The sequence below is a fragment of the Equus quagga genome, chromosome 7 (assembly GCF_021613505.1).
Source record: "Equus quagga isolate Etosha38 chromosome 7, UCLA_HA_Equagga_1.0, whole genome shotgun sequence".
In the NCBI taxonomy this organism is placed as follows: domain Eukaryota; kingdom Metazoa; phylum Chordata; class Mammalia; order Perissodactyla; family Equidae; genus Equus; species Equus quagga.
Window position 1 is genome coordinate 59,524,594 of NC_060273.1, and position 19,268 is coordinate 59,543,861.

The following is a 19,268-nucleotide window of genomic DNA, read 5'->3' on the forward strand; positions in this document are numbered from 1 at the left end:
GCTTATGGCTGCCAATGAAAGTTTAATTAGTCTTTAATATAAGCCTTAAGATTTGTAGAAACTTTATTCTACAGCAATTAACATGTAATTTTTAATAGTTCAGATCTATAATAACAGGACTTTTTTTCTTGCCGCTCAAAAATCTTTTCCCTCATATTTCATTGTTTGTTCCTTATAGAATCCTCTAGGATGTAATTTTCTATGTCTGGTAGGAACTTTCAAGCCTTCAACGCTGCCAACGCTGCTCCAACAGTTATAAAAGGCAATGCCAGGGATCTGGTCCTCCTAATACTGCCTCTCAACACATCAAGACACAGTAAGTGTCTGAAATAAAAGTTAAAAATGAATTCTATATGATAAGTGCATATAAAAGAAACTGGGTCTTAGAAAGAAACTGTTTTGATATAAAATAAAAGAGAGAATTTTGACAATAATCATTAGCAACTCTAACCTGAGCATCTTTATTCCTAACAGCATTGATTGAGTTCGCTAACATACATAATGCCCACTCCCACAGCCCCAGTTCTCCCTTTTTTGTTGAATTTCATGTTGTCTAGCAAAATAACTAGTTCAGTGCACCCTGGTGGGTCTTTTGGACATTTCAGTATAGGTGCATGTAGCTTAGTATGGAAAAAAGAAAATTCAATTAGGAATCAGATAAGGGTTGCCCTGTATTATGGGTGGTTTGAAGCAATCATTTCACCTTTTAGTCATAATTCTCCTCACTTATAAAATGAAAGAGACTGATAATCTTTGAGGGCTCATGGAAAACTAGGATTCTATTAATAAATATGTATACAATTCAGTAATTCAATAAATATTTTATGATATTGGGATTGGTTCTTTAATCAATACATTTTATTGCTTGTTTGATTCCATTTACATTAAATGTTCAGATAAGAAGGATCAAAGAAACAGATGAGTGGTTTTCAGGGGCTGGGGGTTTTGGGGGTTGGGGGAATGGAGAGTGACTGCTAATGGATATGGGATTTCTTTTAGGGATGATGGGAATATTCTGGAATGATACAGCAGTAATAGTTGCATAACTCTGTAAATATGCTAAAAGAACCTCATATTGTACACTTTAAAAGGGTGAAATTTATGATATGTGACATACATTTCAGTAAAGCTGCTATTGAAGTGTTCTCCAATGGGGAAGTTGTGGTGTAACGTGATGGGATGGGCAGTAAAACTAGATATAAATAGACACCTTGTTCTTTTGGTTTTAATACCATATGCAAATCTTAAAATATTTTAAGGAAACTTTATAAGGTAAAAATAATAACACGTAAAATTTGTATCTCATATTCAAAATTGCATTTCTAAGTGAAGCAGCAGGAAGGGAATTTGAGTGTATTGAAATGTGCCAGTTATGTCTTAAATAGGGGGACTCAAAAGATAGATTTTCACTTTTGACTCTGACAATTAGAAATATGTTGGTTGAACCAATATTTTTTGGATACTAACAAGATAAAAGTAGCTACAATTGGAATTCAGCCAATTATAAGATTGCCGAAATTCTGGAGAAAACCAAGGGAAATGTAGTTCACATGGACAAGAGACCACTAAAGGCAAGAACCATAAGCATCACTTGTAATAGTGAACATTAGAAGCAGTCTAAATATTTTACATTGGAGAATTGATTAGATCATTTGTGATACATCAAATGCTGGAACACTAAGCAGCCTTAGAAACTAGGAAATATTTCATTGATGTGGGAGAGAATGTATGACTATAGAAATATTTTGACAAGAAAGCAATATAAACTGGATGAAAAATAGCATTTGTAATATAACCGTGGTTTAATTTTTCAAATATGTAGATGCACACAAAATGAAAATATTAGGACTGATATTAGGATGATATTGATAGTTTGATAGCCTTTCTTTTAGTCGTAATTTTAGAAGTATATGTTTTTAAATATTTTCCAAATTATACCAACATAAATTGCTTTTATGCTCAGAAAGATAAAAGTAAATGTCTTTTGAAAGAAAATTGGATTCTGCTGGTTAGATATGGATAATAGTAAAGTGAAATATTAAATGAAATGCCTCATTTATCAACATGCATTAAGAGTGATCTTGACATTCCTCTTTAATAGATATTTAGCATTGTTGGCCTTAGGGCTAAATGCTAGCAGTATATTCTCTAAAGATCGTGACAATCAAAAATATTCCCCTCATCACCACATTTCTGAATACCCTGTAAGAGGGATAGCTCCCTCTGTATCTGAGAATAATTGGTTTAGGCTGACATACATATTCACAGATATCTTCACTCTCATTTTCCTTACTTCAGTTTCTTTGGGGTTATTTCCTTATTTTTGAAGCATATAAATTGAAATTTCTGTAGTGAAGTTCTGTAAGGTAGCAAAATGGATCACTTTTTTGTTTATCCAAAAATGTTTTTATTTTCCCCTTGTCTTTGAAAGCTCGTTTTGCCAGGAATACAGTTTTAGAATGACTTCTCCCCTACTCTCAGCTCTTCGAGCAGATTATGCCCTTGTATTCTTGTTTTCACTGTTGCTGTTAAAAAGTCTGAGATTCTATTTTCGCTCCTGCTCAGTTAATCTTTTTTTTGCTTGATTTAATATTTTATCTGTTTTTTGCGTTCTTCAGTGTCACTACAATAGATCTAACTTTGGATCTCATTCAATTTATGCTGTTTAGTGTACATTTTGCTTTTATGTCCTCCCTCAGTTCTGAAAAATTCCTAGATATTCTTTTTTTTGATACATCTCCCCTTTCATTCTTCCTAGTCTTTCTTGGCGGAACTCTGATTATTATGCTGGAACTTATTCTGACCTATATATTCTCTTAATATCTCTTTCATATTTCTCATCTTGTCTCTCAATGCTTTACCTTGGGGAGTTTATTTAGAGATATATTTTGTGTATTTATTTTCTCTTAAATTGGTTCCTAATCTGCTCTTTAATTTGTCTACTTTTTTTTCATTTGAATAATTATATTCTTAGGTGACAGAAACTCCCTTTGACCTTTTTTTTTTAGATACTTCTGGTCACTTTTAATAGTCTCCTGTTGCTTGTTCATTTTTTGTATTCTATCCTTGAAAACATATTTCAGTGATAGCTATTATATATTCAGTTTGACAATTCTAATTATCTTAAACACTTGGGAGCATATACATGTTGTTTGTTTTTGGTGTCAATCTCATGCAAAGACTTGTTTTCTTGTACATTATTTTTTGTTAGCTCATATGCCAAGCTTAATCTTTGAGAATCTCAAGTGTTTAAATTAGGGACAATTTTTACTTTCAGAGAGTATTTCAGTTGATCTCCTGGGAATCAGAAATCCGTAACACCACTGTAGCTCTCTTAAAGGGAGTCTCTGGTTCTACCTCCCTGTATTGTGGAACCTAAAGCTTGGTCTGCCTAACTTTTTCCGGAATTGGCGTTCACTCCCAGGTGGCTCTTGTATTATTTGCTGTTTGCAGGTATCAGCTTTCTTTTCTTCTCTTCCCCTCCCCACTTTGCAAATTGTCTTTAATTTCTTCAAAGGCCTAGCTGTATGCTAGTCACGAACCTCTTCAGGTAATCTAGCCCATCGAGGTATTGGAAGCAGAAAGCTCCTCATAGCTTTATGACTAGAGAAGGATGTATTTCTCCTTAAAATTTTGCATCTAAAATTTTCTTCTTTCGGCTTAAAATTTAGATTGTAAATCTGCTGTGGTATAGTTGGCTTTTCTAATTAGTCCTGTTCTCTTTCATCTCTCTTTTCGCATATTTGAATTCAGGGCAAATTCTTTTTGAAACTAGTATACTGCTGCTCAAAGAAACCCATATCATTTTCCATAAGTTAAATCCTGCAAATATGGCAATGAGAGGACCATGAATCCCCTTCTCTAACCACACCCAATTAGTCTGCTTTATACGTCTTTATTCTGCTGTGATTTAAAAAACCGCCTTTGTTTTCCCCCGAAGTGACTTTCGAAGAAAGTCAACATTGAAGAATGTAATTCTAACACCTGAAACATGTAGAATAAATGTGAGAAAGTGGAGCTTAGGGCACAATGATGCTTGACTTAGATTTATTGAGGTGAGTATAGTACTATTGATCTGAATTGGTGTCCTTAAATGTTATTTATGAGAAGAAAGTAAGTGCTGGAAAGGTCAAAATTAAATGATTAAGTTGATTATAATATCACCAGCATATGGAGGATTCCACTTTATCTTGAAATGGAATTGCTCTGAAATATTTAAAGCAAAATATCTGCTCAAATTAATTTGCTCCCATCACATCTTTCTCTTAGCTAAGAGAATAATTGTTAATCTTTGCGCTTTTTGCTTCTCATCTGAACCTTTTATTTAAAAAAAAAAAATTGAACAGCCTTGCTTAGATTGCCTTCTTTTTTTCAACTATGACCACCCATGAGTATGTCTAAATGCCATAGGAAGGCTCAGCTCTCCTTGGAGAAAAGAGAGGAACATCAGTGTAGACTGGATTGAAGGAGAACTTAAGTTTTCACATGGGAAAGAAAAAAGGTAGATGGAGTTTAGAAAGCACACACTAAAAACATAGGGCATTAGGGCTTGATTATCAAATCCTAGGAACATCTTCCAAAGAGTGAAAGCGGCAGTTTTGAGAGAAATTAATGGAAATCTTGTTTCACCCATCAGATAGCAGATTCTCTGATGTTATTTGTACCCGTGTCATTTTCTTCTATTAGACTGGGAGACCTCATGGACAAGAGTCTGTTCCTTCACATCTTGCCATAGACCAGCATCTGCCAAAGTGTAGGAAGAGTTCAATATGCTTACAGAGCCGAGTCAAATTGGAACTGGCTTTCACAGAAGTAAAATGGGTAAAATGAAGAACTTTGAGATTTTCGAAAAAGTTATATATGGTAGCTTTCTAGTAGATGGATAAGCAAAACTAGGAGTCCCACACTATTCAAAGTGTGGGTAGCAATCTCTTGACTATTAAAGTAGCGTCCAACTGGCCTTCATGCTTCCTGTTTTGGGCTACACAATTCATTTTATACAGAGAAGACAGCTGCAGTATTAAAAGATAAACCAAATCATTCCCAATTTCAAAGCCATTCAATACTTTCTCTTATACAACTTTGGGGCCCTGCATTGTCTTCTCCCTGCTTTCCAGGCAGTCATATCTGGCCACGCTGGTCTCCTCAAACTATGTTCCAGTCACAGTGACTCCTAACAGCTCCTTTGTACCTGCTTTTCCTTCGTTTGGTCAAGCTCTCCTCTAAACTTTCACAGGTTATTAATAGAATACATGCTAACCTTTTACTCTTTCAATCTCTGATACAAATGCAATCTCAGAGACTTTTCCTGAGCTGCAGTCGGCCTAACCCGGATTCCTTCTATACATCTATACATCACCAAAATGTATTTGCTTTTTAATATCTGTCACAATTTTAATATTCTTAGTGTTACATTTTACTTGTTTTGATTTTTTGTCTCTTGACACTGATTTCCCCTTTGAAAGAGACTGCTCTTTTGTTTTTTTGTGTACCTCCCGTACTTACTGCAATTCCCAGAATGCAGTCGGCACTCACTAAAAGTTTGTAGAAGGCCTGAAAAATGCATGTAACTCTAAGTTCTTAAGTTTAATATCATAGGATATAATTACATATGTTGCCTTTAATCATTCCACTGGAGCTGCTAGTTAGAAAAGATGTGGATCCTCTTCTTACAGTCTTGGAGTCAGGGACAGATTGCAAAACACACATGTGACTAGCTGAGAGTGCAAGAGATGCTAAGTGCCAAGTACTGTGGAATTTAGGACTGAAAGGACCTCTTTGCTATGGGGTATCATCGCTTCTAGGCCCTCTCAGCAGATAGAGCTAGGAAATAGATGTGTGTGTACCATCCTGTGTATGACGCATAACAATCAGTACATACACATGTTCATCTGTATCAATATTGAGCCAAACATGAATTCATCCTGATGCCTCTGACTTTTATCCAGTACCACGTGGATTATTCTAGACTTCCTCCTTGCTTATCTGTAAACTTTCACTCCCTGAGAAGCCTGGCTCCCACCATCTGTCATTCATTTACTTATTCGTTTAATCCCAGTACACATATACTGTGATTTTAGAGTTGTTAACCTACACTGCTAAGGGAAACCACTTTACCAACTGCAGTATAGTGCTTATGTACAATTCCTTTAGTCTTACAGTCTTTAGTTTTACAGTTTCTGTGTCTCCAAAGTTACTTAGGGCAGCACTTTTCCTCCCACCCCCTTCAGTGAGGTTGTCATACATTTCTAAAACAGTTAGAGGCTTTTACCAGTGTCTGCATTCCATCTTGGGCTCTTCAGTCTCTCAATCGATTTTTTAATTTGTATATATTAAAGTTTGTTCTTTGTGCTGTAAGATTCTATGATATTGACAAATGTATAGTATTGTGTATTCAACACTACATTGCTATACAGAATAATTTCATTGCCCTAAAAAAAATCGCCTGTGCTTCACCTATCCAAACCCCTGCCAACCACTGATCTTTCTACCATTTCTGAGTTTTCTCTTTTCCAGAATGCCATACAAATGGGAATGTATAGTATGTAGCTTTTTCAGACTGGTTTGTTTCACTTAACAATTTATTTGTAAGATTCATCCTTGTCTACACAGTTTAATAGCTCATTCTTTATGATTGCTGAATAGTACTCCATGTGTGGAAATACCACAGTTTGTTCATCCTTTCACCTGTAGAAGGGCATCTTCATTGCTTCCTGTTTTTGATGATTATGAATAAAGCTGCTATAAACATACCTGTGAAGGTCTTCTATGGGCATAAATTTCAATTCATTTGGATAAATACCTAAACTCATGACTACTAGGTTCTATGGTGAGGCTTTATTTAGCTTTATAAAAACTGCCAAACTTCTAAAGTATCTTCCAAAGTGGCTATACCAGTGCATTCTTACTGGCAATGAGCAAGAGTTCCTATTGCTCCATGCAAATTAGTACTGTCAGTGTTTTGGATTTTAATCATTATAATAGGTGTGCGGTGGTGTCTCATTGTTGTTTTACTTTGCATTTTCCTAATGACAAATGATCTTGAGCATGTTTTCATTTTGCTTAGCTTATTTGCCATGTATATGTCTTCTTTGGGGAGGTGTCCAGAATTTTTTGCTATTTTAAAAATTGAGTTGTTTGTTTTATTATTGTTTAGTTTTAAGAGTTCTATGTTTATTTTATTTTATTACTTATTTTTAGTTGTGTATGAGGAAAGACACCAGCCAACTTCTGATTTAATACAGTTAGTAATATAGGCATAAACTTGCCATATGCTTAGATACACATCTCTTGGGTACCATCCATTTGTCAATCAATGCAGTAAGTGATGAATAAGGCAAGTCTCTTGCTTCCAAGAAATTCGAGAGTATATAGAAAACACAAAGAATTCCACTTAATTGCAAATTTAACTTCTCCCATGAAAATACTATCAGTGATAATCATTAAATCTGGGCTCTGATTGCCAATACCCAACAACACCAAACCAGTTCTCTTGTTTTTATTGAGGTCACATTGGCTTCTAGCATTATATAAATTTCAAGTGTATATCATTATCTTTAGACTTCTGTATAGACTACATTGTGTTCACCACCAAAAGTCTAGTTGCCATTTGTCGCCGTACACATGTGCCCTTTTACCCCTTTTGCACCCACCTATCTGCCTCCCCTCTAGTAATCACCAATCTGTTGTCTGTATCTATGTGTTAATTTGTTTGTTTATCTTCCACATATGAGTGAAATCACGTAGTATTTGTCTTTCTCCATCTGACTTATTTCGCTTAGCATAATATCCTCAAGGTCTATCCATATTGTCACAAATGGCAAGATTTCCTCTTTTTTTATGGCTAAGTAGTATTCCATTGTATGTGTTTACCACATCTTCTTTGTTCATTCATCCACTAGTGGGCACTCAGGTTGCTTCCAAGTCTTCCCTATTGTGAATAAGTTCTATGTATACTTTAGATACAAGTTCTTTATCAGATATATGATTTTCAAATATTTTCTCCCAGTCTGTGGCTTGTCTTTTCATTCTCTCCACAGTATCTTTCGCAGGATAGATTTTAATTTTAATGAAGTCCAACTTAATTTTTTCTCAGGAATTATGCCTTGGTGCTGTATCTAAGAACACATCACTAAACCCAAGGTCACACAGGTTTTCTCTTGATGGTTATTTTTAAGAGTACAAATAATTTTCAGTGCAGGAAGCTCCTAAGATAACTAAAATAAGTGATTTTTAAAAAAAATTCTCACGCCAATCTCTATTTTTTACTAATAAGAAAAATGATGACTTTTAATTTTGTACAAGAGATGGTCATGAAATACTGCTTATATATGTACAGAAATCAAGTCAGTCATTTAAAGGCATTTGGAAAATACTTCTAACTTCAATGCTAACCAATTAAGGGTTTTTTTCTTCATTATTATTAGAACTACACAGATAATAGGTCCATTCCCCCCTGACCCCATTGTGTGTAGATAATTCCCATTATCATTAATTGGAGTTTTATGTGTAAGAAGAAAGGGAAAAATTTAAACTTTATAGGGAAAAAACATGACCAGCTGTCCACAAGGCCAAATTCTCTCAACCAGTAGATGTCATTCTCTCTCTATTTTAATATGAATTTCTAATCTCTGCCTTTAGTTATCTGTTCTGAAGGCAAGTTACAAAACCAGTTTCATTTCAGTCTATTTCTCTTGATTATTGTTCCAAGTTGGTATCTTTTCCCTTCCATAATAGGAAGAGTGCCAGAGTGTGAAATTGGAGCAGTTTGACAGAAGTGGCAGTCGATAAGCTTCTGTCTTTCAGTCTCTTAGCCGTTAGTGTGGGCTATTTATCTACTTATTTGTTCAATTCACGCTAAAACATTGATTAACCTGAAATGGAGAGACATTCTATTCTCATCTGTCTTTCAGAGTAGGGCATTCCATGATATTTTTTGGTAAAGATAAAACAGAAAAAGCTATGTATATTTTTGGTAAGGTGCAAGAAAAGCAATAACTCAGGAAGCATTGATTATGTTTCCTTTCCATGTTATACAGCCCTTCGAATGCAGACAGCTATAGATATCATATCTCCCTTGAGATGACATGGCTCACCAAGACCCAGCTAATTGCCCCTCCTTCATGCTCACATTACACTCTGTATCTGCTATAATGGCGCATTTATAACCACGGAGTACCAATGTCTGTTTACTTGACTCATTAAAAATAAGTGTTTGGAAGATAGGGACACCACCCTGGCATTACTCTGCATTAATTTTGTTAGGAAATATTTATGGAGATCTGATTGTTTTAAGCACATTTAAGGCAATGGGAACACCATGTGAGCAACACAGTAATTTCTTATAGGACACTAAGGGGCAGAACGAAGCCAGACAAGAAAATAGCTAATGACCATCCAGGATAAAATTGTTCCGAAAGAGCTAAATAGCAATATGGAAGCATATGGAAAGGATATCTTTCAGTCTTGGGGGGTCAAGATAGGTTTTCCAGAAAACATGATACCTAAGCAGAGTTCTGAAGTATTAGTAAGAAATATCCAGCAGGAAGGAGCTATTATAGGACAGCAAATGACAAAACAGAATTTCAGAAAAGTGCTTTTACTTTCTGCATTATTTTATTCCCGGTACTTAGAACAATAAATGTTAGATACATTTTTATTGGATGAATGAGTAGGTAAATTTAAAAATCCAAGGCCAAATTGGAGAGACCAAGCTCTTCTAAATACAGAATAATTAGTGTGCCTACCATTTTTAATAGCCACGTAATCATATTACCAAAGGAAGAGGAAGAAAAAACTCTATTTTCCTCAACTAGTAGATTCTCTAGAAGACATAATCACCTTGGAGAAAATATTTTCAAAGTATGCTATTCTCAATGACTGGCCGTGAAGGTTTTAGTGTGCATTTTAAGATTCTAGAAAATATAGAGGCTAAATACATGAACTTCGAAATAGGATTATGCATTTTAAACCTAAATCATGCCATTTATTAAGCTTTTAAGCCCTAGTAAATATTCACCTTATTTTCTCTATATGGCTTATGAAAAACAGGAAAAAATAGTTATTTCATCTAAGAAGATATTTTCATAATTCCATTGATCATAAATGTCATGTCTTATCTATTACTTTGGTTGGGTATTCAGCACAGTTCACCTTGTTTTTGTGGTGTGTCTCCAATAAGTTAACTAAAATGAGTACTAAACATCATTTGTGTTAGTAACATGTATTTTTAATAAATACATAAGTTTACAGTAATCAGAATTCTTAAGTTTAAAAGAATTGTGTAGTTGTTGAAAAGTTAGGAAGAAAATAGGAATTATTTCGCCAAGAAATGGAGTAAAGAGTTTGAGTATAGATATATTTCTGAAGTGTTTATATACTAGAAAGTTTTAAAGCATGAAACCTTATTCTTTAAAAAGAGTATGATAAAACATCACAGTATATATTGGAATACTTGGAATAATCATGACTTTAAAATATATCTCTTACAGCTTTTTACAAGCGATCTAATTACAGAGGTAATTTTGACCACCACCAACTTTCACGCGCCTCACCCCTTGATTTGGGTGTCCAACAGTCTTCTCTAACAAGAAGAGTTGGAATTCCTTGAAAGGGCAGTGCTGAAAGGAAAAAAGAGCTAATTTAAAGAGTTTCCGTTGACCAAGAAATTTGAGCATAATATCTGTAAAAATAATAACAACAACAATAATCATCATAGCCATGATGGTTTATTGAAGTAATTTTTTTTGGTAAGGTTTGTGTATTCATATTGATACTTAAAACAGAAAAGAGAATACAGAATACAAAACAAGTTACCTAGTGTGAAAAAGGTTAATATTCAGTAAGCATGACTTGTTATGGACATACCAGTGGTTCTTTATAGCTAGCATCTGTAGGGGAGGAAAAAGATGTTCCTCTACCCTTTTTTCGTTCTTCTGCTTGGTCTAAGAATTAAACTGACATGAGACAGAATAGCAGCAGAAAATCAAACAAAGTTTAATAACATGTATACATGAGAGAAACCCAGGAAAACTGAGTAAACTCACCGAATGGCTGAAGCCACCACCTTAAACATTATCTTCAGCTAAAAATAAGATAGGGTGTTGGGGGTAGTGGTTTGTAACTTCTAAGGGGAGGAAGGCAATTCACATGGAGATGGAAAAGCAAATGTTTGATAAACAAATGTTTGCAAGGCCTTGCAGAGAGGGTAGAACATGGAGACTTTGTCAAATGAGCCTTGCTAGGTTCCTCCCTGTCTACCACACCTAGTTCATATTATACTCTAGTTATCTATGGTGATAGTTTCTTCCTAGAACAAGCCTTTTATCTTAAATTCTTTGAGGCAGCTAGGGGGAAGGCCAAAGTTTCTTCCTGAGTCTTTTGTCTTTAAAGATCATCAAGCCAATGAGACACATTTTGGGGTGGCAAATTCTTCTCCTTTACACATCTATTCTTTTTGGATTGGCATCTGTTTTGATGAATTGGCAGTTGAACTTTCCCATTTGTTAAATTTTAAATAGCACTCCATGTTTTGAACTTATTTTTATGAGCAGGGGAATGTATATAGTGTATATGTATATATGTTTATGTGTACATATATGTTTCTAAAAAATATTGTATTTATTAGATATTTATCTGTATATTATAAAAAAATTCTGTCTGTACAAGCAGTGAAGAATAAACAAAGGGAGTTGTAAATTAAGAGAAGCAGTCCTTGAAATCTGAGAACTCTGTTATACGGGAAGGAATGATAAGTTCCTACACAATTACCAAGTAGCCAAAATTATTTAGCCTGCCCCTGTATAATAAACTAGGTAAATTTCTTGAAAAAGATAGCAGCTAACTACATAGACTCAATTCCTTATTTTCTGTGGGATGAAACTTCTACGTGGCCCTGCTAATTATAATACTATGTTAATAAGGGATGCATCAACTTTTAAATAATTCTAACAGATCTGTCAATATAGCAAACTGACAGAACAATGGCTTATGTAATATGAACTAAGTGGGACTTTAAAAGTTCATCTTACCCTTACCAAAGGGTTTCCCAATTATTTTCCTGATAGCCTATGACGATCTCACACTATCTATTATTCTGGGATCACGTAAAACTGATTTAAAATAGGGACACATTTCTTAAACTTTTGGTGTTATTTTTAGAATAGATTTGTCTAAGTGTGGAGCTAAGTTTTATAGTCCTTGAATTTGTGTGGTTTTGTCTACTTTATAAGGTTTGAAGCATCCAAAAGAATCAGGTACACAGTGGCAGGCAGAATAATGCCACCTCCCTCCCAAAAGTGACTTCCTAATGCTCAGAACCTGTGAATGTGCTCCCTTACATGGCAAAAGGAACTTTGCCACTGTGATCAAGGTAAGGACCTTACCATAGGGAGAATATTCTGGATTATCTGGATGAACTCAAACTAATCAGGAGTGCTGAAGATCAGAGAATGTTTCCCTGCTGCAATCAGAGAGAGATGTGACCACAGGAGAAGAGTCAGAGAGATGCAATATTGCTGCTTCTGAAGATGGCCATGGGACAAGAAATGCGGGTGGCCTCTAAAAGCTAGAAATGGCAAGGAAGCAGGTTCTCCCCAGCAGCCTTCAGAAAAGAACATAGCACTGCCGACACCTTGATTTTAGCTCAGGGAAACCAATGTCAGAGTTCTTACAGGCAAAAGTGAAAGAGAATGCATTGTGTTGTTTTGAGCCATTTAGTTATGGTAATTTGCTGCAGCCAAAATGTATTCATCAAATGTGTAATACAGTTTAAATTGTTTAATGGAGTTTACTTAATTATTATTATATACAGTGATAAATGCTTAAATAAAATTTACTTCTAGATATTTTATTTATTAGATATTTATTTATTATTTATTATGAGACATAATGTACCCAATGATCTTGAGTTTTAGGTGAAGATGTTAGAAAACAGAATGCTATTAGAGTGTTTGCTTATTGTTGTTTGCCTTTTAAAAAGGAACTGCAAGAAACAGAAAACAGAAAATTATTGGTCATTGTGGACACATGAATAAAAGAGAAAGGAGGGAGTCTAGAATTTCAGGGCTGGAAGAGGCTATTGATTCTTATTTCCAATGGGTAAAAGATAAGATGAGATGAGCTTTGTTACAAGTGCAAATTAGAACTCACATGATTTCTTTTGGCCTATGAATTGAGAGGGGGAGGAATGTGCGTAATTCACCAAATTTTCTTCTCCCCAGTTCTGTGATCACGGAAGCTTGTGTCAAGATGGTGCTCCCATCAACCTGAGTCCCGGAGACACTACAGTGGACAGAGGTCCCTTGCCAACATAGAGTATAATCTAGTTTAGCCTGACCATTAGAGTCAAATTTGTTAACAGTTCAGAAAGAGATCCTAGAAGTGAATTTTTACGGCTGTTATGATTGTTATAATGTGGGCCATAATCACATCCCTGAACAAATTTCTATTGTCAAAAAAATAAAATCTTGCTGAGTGACTTAGGCACAGGTCCCAGGACTTTCTAGGAGATGAGGGTAGAGTCATATCATCAGATCCATAAGTTTGGGGTAAGGTAAAGGAGTTGGTATTCACAAAGTCTGGCATTTTACAGACATTCTGTTTATAGAAGTGGTTGAATAGATGAGAGACAGTAAAATCAAGACCTATCTGTTTCACCAAGAATTCCACATTGTCTATATCATCTACATCTAGCTCCTTGTTAGTTCCATTTTTCTTTGGATTTTATGGGATATACCAGTGTCCTTCTAACATTTTTCTTCTTGCATGAGAACAATTGAATTGGCTTTCCATCACTGTCAATGTTACAAACTAACAAGTCAAAACTCTGAATTTTTTAATTAAAATTCATCAGGTTAGGGGCTGGCCCATGGCATAGTGGTTAAATTTCAGCATGCTCTGCTTCAGCAGCCTGGGTTTGTGGGTTTGGACCCCAGGCATGGACCTACACCACTCATAAGCCATGCTGTGGTGGTGACCCACATATAAAGTGGAGGAAGATTGACACAGATGTTAGCTCAGGGTGAATCTTCCTCAAGCAAAAAAAAGAGGAAGATTGGCAACAGATGTTAGCTCAGGGCTAATCTTCTTCAGCAAAAAACCCCAAAAAACAAAATACTCATCAAATTAAATGAATATGCTATAATGATAAATACTGATCATTCCCATTATTTTGTGAGCTCTACAACATAGAAGAATCTCAGAGGATGACTGTCACATGAGCACAGGTTACCTTCAAATACAGAATTTATATTGGGTTTCTTAGAATTTTTAAACATTTCAACTACTCCAAAAAGCCAATTCATCTCCACCTCCTAGTTCATACTAACTGAAATCTCTAGTCAGTTTGCACATTAGAACTGTTCCAAGGAACACCGTCCTTGGAATTACTTTTATTATTCCCCGTAGTGGTAATTATGGATTGTGTACTCAAACTTCCCACTTCTAGAAAAAAAAAATCACACTTAAAAAAAAAAAGATAAATGGATAAATGCAGTTTCCAGATCTATTCCAGCCCAACTCTGAAATAATCTGGATCTGGAATTTGCCTCTGAGCTGTTATAATAAGAGTTTCGATATGACTTTACAACAAACAAAAGGCCATCCAAACAAGTTGATTTTATTGCGTTTTTGTGAGCAATGAACTGTATAATTTATTTCCCTGCCAACAATATTTTGTTTTGTTAGGCTTGCCGAAGGAAGAAACAAGCAAAATCCTTCTTTTGAGTAGAGGAATATTTAAAGGATGGAGAGGCTACTTTAACAGCTATCTTAGATATGGCTTTCATCTGGAACCTCCGTAGTCAACTGTACAATTACCTTGCTTTTAAAATCCAGAGAGGCCAAAGGATTTTGTCAGCTTTGTGCCAAAGTCCGCAGCTAGTAGAGAATGGAATCTGAATGCTCCTGAATTGTAGCTGCTACCCAAACAAGATTTACAAAGGCACCTGGTAGGTTTAGATTTTGCACTAGCTTTCTTACTAATAACTTGGTCTTCAGTTCTCCCCTTCTTAGCTCTCTTGTCCAAATTGCAGCTAAAACCAGAATGACATTGTCACACTTCTCCTTAAAGCACTTCGGTGGTTCCTCATCACCTGTGGAATAAAATAGATCTTTTAGTCTTTCATGACCTGGTCTCTATCTACCTCTCCAACTACTTTCTGCCTTTTACTTTCTACTGAAATAATAGCACATTATTTTGAATTTTTTGCATATTCTGTGTAGTTTCACAGAGTTATTCCTTGTGCCTCAAGTCCCCTTCTCACTCTTTTATCAATCAGTCTCATTCTAACTCTTCCTTCAAGATTCAGGTCAGATGCCATAACCTCCAGGTAGCTTCTTCCTTTGAGCCCTTTCTTTGTTCTTTCACAGGAAAAGATGGATACTTATCACGCTGTATTGCGATCTTCTATTTGTATTTCTTCCTCTCTAGATAGGCTTCTTGAAGAAACTATGATGTCCATCAGTAACTCCTCTGCCCAGTTCTAATTTCTTACTCATGTGTCTCTCTGTGCTTTCTGTAATTCAGTGCTCCTTGAGGGCAGGGTTTTTCTTTTTTTTCCCTCATCCTCTCTCCTTCCTCCAGCCATTGTTTACTACAGTGCTCAAAATTGGATGTTGGATATACCAGTTAGTTTCACTCTGCTGGTCTCAGCCACGGTCTCAGAACTGTGTTCCATGGATGATAAGGAGGATTGAGATTTAGAGTACAACAGACAAATTATCACCAACTAGAGGAACAAAAACTCTAAGTATATGATGTCTTCAAGGGAAGCAAACACACTCGCATGCCAACTTCTAGCACATGTCCTATGGAGTCTAGAGACCTGATTTTAAACTTTGGCCTCACCACTTATTTAGGTGACCTTGAGTAATTTATTCGACATCTCAGACTCTCAGTGTTCTCATCTTTAAGATGGGATTCATTCATAACGTTTGGTCTGGCATCTTTTGGCTACAGATGACAGAAATTCAAATCTAATGACATTCACCAGAAAGGCAATTGATTTGCCATGTAACACAAATCCAAGGGTCGTTTGGCTTTAGGTGCAATTCAGGGCAGAAGTTCAAAAGCTGTTACTGGGACAGTGTTTCTCTTTTGACCGCTTGGTTTGGTTGTTCTCTGCTCAGCTTCATTCTCATACTCTCCCTATATCAGGCAAGAAGTCTTCTGTCATCTCCGGGCTTATATCCCCACAATAGAAAGCCTAGAGGAATTGTTGCTCCCAAAGGCCCAGGCAATTATCTAACGGATTCTCCTTGAGTAATTACTGTGGTCAGGCAGATGATGGTATTCTCAATGGCCAGTCTAGGGTTTGTGCCCCCTCCTTTTGGTTGGAGAAGGTAGGGCACCATAACTGAAAACACCCAGAGACCCACATAAAGTATGGGACGAATATCCCAAAAGAACTACAAGAAAGGAGGGAGGCATGCTGGACAGACAAAAACTCTATCTCCCGGAGGCTATTTGTTATTAGTGCCCTCAAGTCCATTCTGACTCCTAGTGACTCTGCGTACAGCAGAATGGAACCCTGCCAGCTCTCTTAGTGCCATCCTCTCACTTTCCTGTGCTATATCAGACGATGCTCCACTGCTATTCTTAGGGTTTTTCTGGCCAATATTTTCAGGAGTGAGTAGCTAGATCCTTCTTCCTAGTGTGTCATAGTCTGGAAGCTCTGCTGAAACCTGTCCACCATGAAAGACTGCTGGATTTGAAATACTGGTAGCACGGATCCAGCATCACACCAACACACAGCTGCCACAGTATGACAACTGACAAATGGGTGGTGTGGATCCTTGACTGGAAAGGCACCCGGGCTGCAGCAGTGAGAGTGCTGAATCTTAATCCCCAGACCACCAGGGCTGACTCCAGAGATTATTACCTTTATTTAGTATTCTAATAAATATATTTTTTAAAGGTTTTATTTTTTTCCTTTTTCTCCCCAACGCCCCCCGGTACATAGTTGTATATTCTCCGTTGTGGGTCCTTCTAGCTGTGGCATGTGGGACGCTGCCTCAGTGTGGCTTGATGAGCAGTGCCACGTCCGTGCTCAGGATTCGAACCAATGAAACACTGGGCCACCTGCAGCAGAGCGCGTGAACTTAACCACTCGGCCATGGGGCCAGCCCCCTCTAATAAATATTTTTTAAGCTCATCCCTCAAAAAATTGCTGTATGGATTAGAGATAATTGATATAAAGTGCTTAGCCCACAATTTAGCACAGAAAAAACACTCAAAAAAAGGTAACTATTCGTACCACTAATTAATTGAACCAAAGGCAATGCATAACCTACTTAATATTCTCATACCTGCTATTCAGTTACATTGAAAAGGTTCTGAAGGGAAGATTGACTTCTAATCTGGTGACATATCCAGGTAATATAACTGTTTTACAACACCTTTTGTCATTCAGATTTATTTCTTTGAAAATATTAATCAGCTTTATTTCTTTGAGAATAGTAAAACAGCACCAACACAGCAAAAATAACAACAAAATTTCAAAGCCTGTCTTCTCTTTGTACTTAGAACTTCTAGACATTATTTTTCGCCCCCAAAGAAGTAAAAGAATGAAGGCTCTGAGTATTTTGGTATAAAAATGATTCTCATTATGAAACCCTACCATCTTTTAAGCAACTTCTCCCTGTAGTATGCTCACATGAATTTAATTTTAAATTAAAAGAAATTCTGCTGTATTATAAATGAATCAAGAGGAATGTAAGCCACTTGGGAGACCATGAAGATATTGGATGTTTTCCCATTGTTCATGGAATGGATCCACCTTGTTGGATATTGCAAATGGGACCCCCACCCCCCAAATCCAGAAGACTTTGAGATATCTGGTAACACTTAGATTTTTTTAATTGATATGTGTATATAAATGAAATCCACTCTATTCACTTTTAATGCCTCCCTTAATGATTTCCAGGCAAATTTTCTTTGCATCAGTAAAGGATGTGGTACCATTGCTACAATGTCCTAGAACCTGGGCTTCCTCCATGGGTTTGAGCACTGTGATTCCGCACCGTGGGGCGTTGCCTTACCAGGCCTGTCTGGCAGAATATGTCCATTCGGAAGTCCTACACCATCTCAACGTGCTTTGATGATACTTGCCCCTTATTTTAGCATTACAAAGGATCACAGCTGGAGGGAGGAAAATCAACCAAAGCACCCCTGTCTTTTGCCTTTTCTCAGACACGTTTCTTCCACTTTCTTTCTTCCAGTTCTAGTTTCTGCTGTTCAGTTTGATATTCTGATAATCACAGACTCAAGAGGGAACGGAACTGCAGGACTGTCTTCTTTGATGCCTATTAAAGTCACCTCTGTGAAAAGGAACTAGAAAGTACTAAGGTATCAAAAAATAGGGAATTATGCAACTTACTGAGTCTGCTAGCACTATACTATTTCTTTATGGTAATCTATTGATCACCTTATTTAAGAGGAGCCGTGCTGAGTCTGTGACTCAGTTTGTGACACTGACTGAAAACAAAGCTCCATGAGACACTGAGCAGTGGTTGTTCCAATCTCCATTTTTCCTCTGTATTTTGAAATACAAAAACATGACCAGACCTAGTTTGCATTTGTGCCTTGGAACTGGAACCGTTGTTTATAATTTGCAACTCAATACAAGTCATTGGAGCTGAATGTGTCAGGTCATGTAGTAAAATTAAATTATACCTTGTTGTTTTATGGGAATATGCAGTTCAAAGAACTGGGGTAAAAAAAATTATGTTTTAAACAATGAGATGCTTATTAAGTAACCACTGCATGTGAATTGAACACGTTAGTTCAGGGATCAACTAAAAAAATATGCGTATAGTGCTGTCAGGCTTTCACCATATTTTGATGATCTTGGAGACAAATTCTTGCTAACTTGCACAGCCATCAAACTGGAGGCGCTAGAGATTCACTTTTTTCCTGACTTTGAACATACAGATTCAAATTTCACTTTTTCTCTCTCCCTTTCCTTGAAGGTATTTTCCGTAGGACATTTAGGGCTTTCCATATTTCAGGGCTAGATAGGTTATTTGGTAGTGTACTAACACTAAATGCTGTACCTAAGGAGTTTTTTTTTTTTAAGGTTACTGACTAGTCGAGGGTTGGTTTTTAGCCTGAGGATTTTGTTATTCGTTCATTGCTTCTGTGATCTTTCTTAATAAAATCTAGCGTCGTGGCACCTAAGTGTTTACTTCTACCTAGAGCTGTATATGATTTCTGCAGGTATTTTTTTAATAATATCTGATTATTGGTAAAATAAAATCTATGCCCTATT